Here is a 6775-nt window from a genome sequence, read left to right on the forward strand (position 1 = left end):
CATTCTAGAGAAATTACTCTGAGCGAGGTGAGCATTTCATTATTTCAAACTGGATATCGGAGCTAATAATTAATTCATAGGAAATGTTAAAATTTAAATAATTGCAAAATAAAACACAAAAGATGACATTTTATTCGTTTAGCTGCATGTCATGTGAGCAATAACCAACATCAGAGAACTGTGAACATGCAAATGTGTGATTAAATTATTTTTAAAAAATACATTAACTAAAAAATTAAAATGATTGGGAAATCCTTCACTACAGTAATGACCATAGAAGAGGTTTCTTACTGGATATAGTAACTTCAGTGTCCTGTGTGAGATATCATATGTTTCCAGTGATGATGCAGCATGAGGAATGTGTTTCATGTGTTTGTACAGTAATAATACAGTAAATCTGACTGTAAACAATCATCAGCTCAGCTCCTTTATTACTAGAATCTGCTGTCCTTCACATGAATCTGTACTCAGTCAAAATCTACCTATCAAACTGTAAAACCATCAAACATCTGGTAAAACTAGTGAGAATGGCTGATAATAAACCAAGTCCTGCAGAACACACAAGTCAATATTCTCTATTGTTTGGTTTAATAATAGTGTTTATGCAGAAGGAGCACCATCCCTTTAAATATTTTAATATCCTGTACTGTTTAATAAATTATAGACCTGACATAAAGGTCTAGATTTACAGTCTGTATATATTACAGTGGAGTCCAAAAGCATAAATAATGATTCTATTTGGCATTTTATCGGCATATTTTCAGTACAAATTATATATTTAAAGCATAAAAAGAAGCTTAACATGAATGTGAGAATGTCTGTATTTAAAAAACTCTTTAAAGATATGGACTGGAATTTAAATCTACAGACACAAATACATAAGATAGCACATAATATATGTAAAATAGCACATAATTGACCAGTGCATGAAAACTCACTGGTTCTGATCAACTCTTCCTCTTGTAGCTGTTCATCTTCCGGACGGTCAAAACGGAGAGCGTGGACTTCACTCAGTGCGTTACTCACGGGAGTTTCCATGAGCGCTGGCATGAGACGGCGTACAACATGTTTCATTTCGTGACGCTGTACGTGATTCCGCTGCTGGTCATGAGCTGCTGTTACACCTGCATCCTCATCGAGATCAACAGACAGCTGCATAAGAGCAAAGGTACAGATCATGAGATTCAAATCACACAACAGCTCGCTCAGCGTCTGACAGCTTTCACCTCAGTGGCACATTTTGCTGATCTAGGATGACTAAAATGTTCTTAGGTTAGGTTAGGTTACTTTATTCATACCCGCAGGTAAATTTGCTGTATATATTACAGTGGAGTCCAAAAGCATAAATAATGATTCTATTTGGCATTTTATCGGCATATTTTCAGTACAAATTATATATTTAAAGCATAAAAAGAAGCTTAACATGAATGTGAGAATGTCTGTATTTGATGAACAAATCCTGAAGGTCTCATCACCTATGAATAGAACAGAATCAGATTTCTGGAAACACTTTATATGAAGCTTTTATGTACCGTGCACTATACAAGCATTTTTAATGCATTAATTATGCACCTTGCATTGTGTGATCTCATGAATAATTGTAACCACAGCTATAATAAATTCCTTCAGAAAGCATAATGCATTAAAACACATAACCAGTTTCAGTTGTAATAATAAATTAGCAAAAATGCATTTTATTCATGAAAATTATATGCATTATACATTAAGGCTTCAAGTAAAGTGTTACCATATTTTGTATTTTACATCAATGTCTCATAACCTTTTAAAATGTGCATTTATGCATTTGGCAGACGCTTTTATCCAAGTGATTGCATTGCGTTCAAATGATGCATTCATCGAACCCATGACCTTTGCATACTATTTGAGCTGCAAGAATGTCAAAAATCCTAAAGAGTTGTATTTCTATCCAGGTTAGAATGTGCTCTTGTGCTTCTAAACCTCACACTGGGATCTCAGACACAACATTCAGTGCTCTGCTGATTGAGAAGTGCATTATAGCACACAGTGATGTTGGGTTCATTGGTGCTCTTCAGGGTTCTGGTTTAACATGTGGAGTGTTCGTTAATGAACGTGTTAATGATCACAGACTCTGACTGCAGGGATTCTGTTCCATGGGTTTGTGTTACACACTATTGATTCTATCAGGACGTGTTGTTCTGTGATGATCCGGATCTCAGTGTGTTCCTGCAGATCTTCAGGCTCAGATTAGGGCTTTAACTTCATACTTTAACTTTAACTTCTCCAATCCTTTGTTACGTCGCAATGCAGAAGAAAAGATCTGTTACACCTTCTATTTCATTGCAACTTTAATACTCATAATGGACAACTACTAATACATATTATTAATTACTTACTCTTTTATCACAACTTTAAAAACACTAACTATGAGCTGCTGTTACACCTGCATCCTCATCGAGATCAACAGACAGCTGCATAAGAGCAAAGGTACAGATCATGAGATTCAAATCACACAACAGCTCGCTCAGCGTCTGACAGCTTTCACCTCAGTGGCACATTTTGCTGATCTAGGATGACTAAAATGTTCTTAGGTTAGGTTAGGTTACTTTATTCATACCCGCAGGTAAATTTGTCTTGCAGTAAAATGACAGTGACATCCATCCATAACACAAATTCAAAAAACACATTTAAAAATATAACACAACAGATAACAAAAATATGATACAAGATACATGATATAAATTCTCCAAGACTCCCCCCTGATCCGGATCTCAGTGTGTTCCTGCAGATCTTCAGGCTCAGATTAGGGCTTTAACTTCATACTTTAACTTTAACTTCTACAATCCTTTGTTACGTCGCAATGCAGAAGAAAAGATCTGTTACACCTTCTATTTCATTGCAACTTTAATACTCATAATGGACAACTACTAATACATATTATTAATTACTTACTCTTTTATCACAACTTTAAAAACACTAACTATGAGCAAAAACAGTGATGCTTAAACGTCAAAATTATATGAACGTCATAAATATGACTTTTAAAAAAAAACATAATTCTGCCAAAAAGTCATTATTATGAGATAAAAATAAAAAGTCGTAATTGAGATTAAAAAGTCATAATTATGTCATTAAAAATATATAATTATGACAAAAAGTCATAATTATGAGACAGGAAAGGTTGTAATTGTGACATACTAAGTCATACTTATGAGATTAAAAAGTCATAATTATGACATTATAAATAATAATTATTACAAAACGTCATAATTATGAGATAAAAGAAGGTTATAATTGTGACATACCAAGTCATAATTGTGAGATTAAAAAGTCAAAATTATGACATACTATATCATAATTGTGAGATTAAAAAGTCAAAATTATTAGATAAAAAGTCATGATTATGGCAATAAGTCATAATTATGAGATAACACAAGGTTATAATTGTGATATACTATGTCATAATTATAGAATAAAAAGGTCTAGATTATGAGATAAAAAGTCAAAATTATGACATAAAAAAATCATAATTATGAGTTTAAAAGTCGAAATGACTATAATATTGCAATGCATATGTATTTTGGTTTAGAAGTGGATGCACAGCACACTGAGTGTATTATATAAATGATGTCATCATAGTGCATCAGTGTATTTTACACCCCTGTTGTTCAGTTTTACCTCATTCAGACGCTGTTTTTGTGTCTTCACGCAGGTGCAGATCAGAGCGGTGTGATGTCTGATAACACGTCACTGTCGTCTGTGTCTAACGCGTCTCTCCCTCCGCCGCTGCTGACGGACTGGACGGTGCCCTCCTTCACTCCCGCGGCTCAGGCCCGCGTCGCAGCCACCCTGGTGCTCTTCCTGTTCACCGCCGTCAGTAACCTGGCGCTCCTCATCAGCGTGTCACGCGGTCGCGGCCGGCGTCTGGCGTCTCACCTGCGTCCTCTCATCATCAGCCTGGCGTCCGCTGACCTGATGATGACCTTCATCGTGATGCCGCTGGACATGGTGTGGAACGTGACGGTGCAGTGGTACGCCGGAGCCGGACTCTGTAAGCTGCTGTGCTTCCTGAAGCTCTTCGCCATGCAAACCTCCGCCTTCATCCTGGTGGTCATCAGTCTGGACCGGCATCACGCCATCCTGCGGCCGCTGGACTCGCTCAACGCCCATCACAGGAACAGGAGGATGCTACTGCTGGCTTGGAGCCTCAGCGCGCTGATCGCATCGCCACAGGTCACACACATACACACACACACACACACACACACACATGTCTGGTCAGCTATCCTTGTGGGGACTCTCCATAGGCGTAATGGTTTTTCTACTGTACAGACCGTATATTCTATTGCCCTACACCAACCCTACCCCTAAACCTACCCCTCACAGGAAACTTTCTGCATTTTTAGATTTTCAAAAAACTTCATTCTGTCCGCCTTTGGATGAATGTACACTGTTGTCATGAAAAGTTGAGGAAACTCACGGGGTAAATAGAAAGGACGAAGTGAAACCGCTAAAAGTTCCACATCTGGCGTACAAACACGCTCTCTGACAGTCACAGAGGTACAATATCGTTTGTTGACATATAGACATACCCCGCCTCCTTGAGTTTTCCCCGTTACCTCTGCCAGCCGATCCAAACGAAAAGGAGCTCCAAATCCATCAATGGATAAGTCGATGTCCCGGTCACGCTCAGTGAGCCACGTTTCAGTAAATGCCATAATGCAGCAGTTCCTAAAATCCTGCTGGTAACGAGCATTTCCCTGAAGTTCATCCACTTTATTCCTCAGAGACTGAACGTTTCCCATAATAACCGAGGGCAGAGGAACCCGGGTGAGCCGCTGCTTCCTCAGGCGTAATCTAACGCCACCTCGTTTACCCCTCTTCCTCCTCTTCTTTTCCACACTCCTCGGTCCATGAGAATCTCTCAGAATAAAGTTCGGTAACTCCGGTGTAAATTACATTCCCTGAGCCAAAACTAGCGAGGTTTAGCTGCAGTAACATATCTCTGGAATACTGTGTCCTCACCTGGCATACAGTCCCACGGATGTTGCATGCAAACAACAGATACAAAAGAAGTCCCAGCGCAACGAAATAAGATAAATCCATTTTCCAACTAAATCTAGAATCGCTTATTCATGTAGTCAAGACAATACAAGACAATAAAAACGTTTAAAACGAATAAAACCACATAAAACAGGACGCCAAACTCTCATTCACTGCCGGTCGCTGCATGCGCCCATCGCCATAAACCGATGGGCGGTTTAATGATGAGAAAAACATGAATTATGAGATAAAAATGAAAAGTATGAGATAAAGAGTCATAATTATGACAAAAAGTATGACATACTAAATCATATTTATGAGATAAAAGGTCATAATTACAAGGTAAAAACTTATGAGATAAAAAGTCATAGTTAAGTAAAAAGTCATCAAATAATTATGACACAAGTCAAAAATATGACATACAAAATCATAATTATGAGAGAAAAGGGCATAATTATATTATACATAAAAAGTTGAAATTATACATAAAAAGTTGAAATTATGTTGAAAAATGTTTTGACCATAATTCTGATTTTTTAATCTCAATTTCTTTATCTCATAATTATAACTTTTTTTTTTTTTTAACCAAAGCATGATTTTGTCTTATGTGGCTAGATATGATGCTGCGAATGACTCAATAACCTGCTGGACTGACACTGATATACAAGAAAAAACTCTTGATAAGGCAACAATACATTTGCAATACCCAGAACACAAAACACAGTTTCATAAGCAGTTAGAAATACTTATGTCTGGTACATTTGCTCAATTTTTCTCCATCGGCAGGTGTGGAAAGAGTTAATTTTAGCGGCTGCAGATACCCATAATGCCCCTCTCAGGATTTTAGTACATATTCATTTCATATTCATTCTCTTATTATGCATGTTTACTTTATTCTTTTAATCTGTAATCTGAGAGAAGCTCACTTTAAAGGTGCTTTATAGAATACTATTTAATATTAATATAAAATAAAATGTATTATTAAGTTGGAGGTTATTAATTATGATTATGACTGTTAATATATTTAGAAAATGAATCACTATTTTTTTTTGTAGATTAATCAAAAATTTTGAATTAGTTGAAATTTGCTTTTGAGTATCTTCATTTCTAAATGAATCTTTAATATATTTTTTTGAAAAGATGTTTAATTTTTATTTTTAAATTTTTGCAGATATTTTCAGTATGTTGAAAAGACTCGCGTCTGCGCGTGATGAATGTGAAGCAAAAACAGTTGCAAAAACCTTCCCAGTATTTTAGGATTTTACAACAAAAACTGTCCAGTTGCACCATATTCACCTAAAAAAGCATTTAATTTTTTTTTATTTTTGTACATTTAATGCAATTTTTTGGATGTTAAAATACTTTTAGCAGTTTAATATGCAAAGCATTGTTAACTAAAAAAATATTTTAAAAAATGTTACTGAAATAATAAAATAAAATTGGGCAACATTTATAATTTTTGTTTACTTTAACATGATGTACTAAAAACTATAATAGTATCTCAAAGATACTAAAATAATACTGGTGCTGAGTCAAGTCTAAACAGCTCGTTTCATATTTACACTCATGCATCTGATAGATGTTTTTATCTGACTTGCATCGCACTCAAGCCTGATGATGTTTGATCAGTTTTAGTTTCAGCCTTCCTGTAGCTCAAACAGCAGAGCAAGGCAAAGCAAAAACTGATCAGAAGTATACCCTGAATGCAATGTAAGTTGCTTTGGATAAATCTGCCAGATTCATAAATGCAAAT

The 6775-nt window shown here is 36.0% G+C and overlaps 1 pseudogene; it reads left to right on the plus strand.

The window, feature by feature from the left end:
* The first annotated feature begins 802 nt into the window (after window positions 1–802).
* LOC107745151 (gonadotropin-releasing hormone II receptor-like) overlaps window positions 803–6775 on the plus strand; it is a 12909-nt pseudogene continuing 6936 nt past the window's right edge.

Source organism: Sinocyclocheilus rhinocerous, unplaced genomic scaffold (genome assembly GCF_001515625.1).
Source record: "Sinocyclocheilus rhinocerous isolate Xijiao unplaced genomic scaffold, SAMN03320098_v1.1 scaffold828, whole genome shotgun sequence".
Classification (NCBI taxonomy): Eukaryota; Metazoa; Chordata; class Actinopteri; order Cypriniformes; family Cyprinidae; genus Sinocyclocheilus; species Sinocyclocheilus rhinocerous.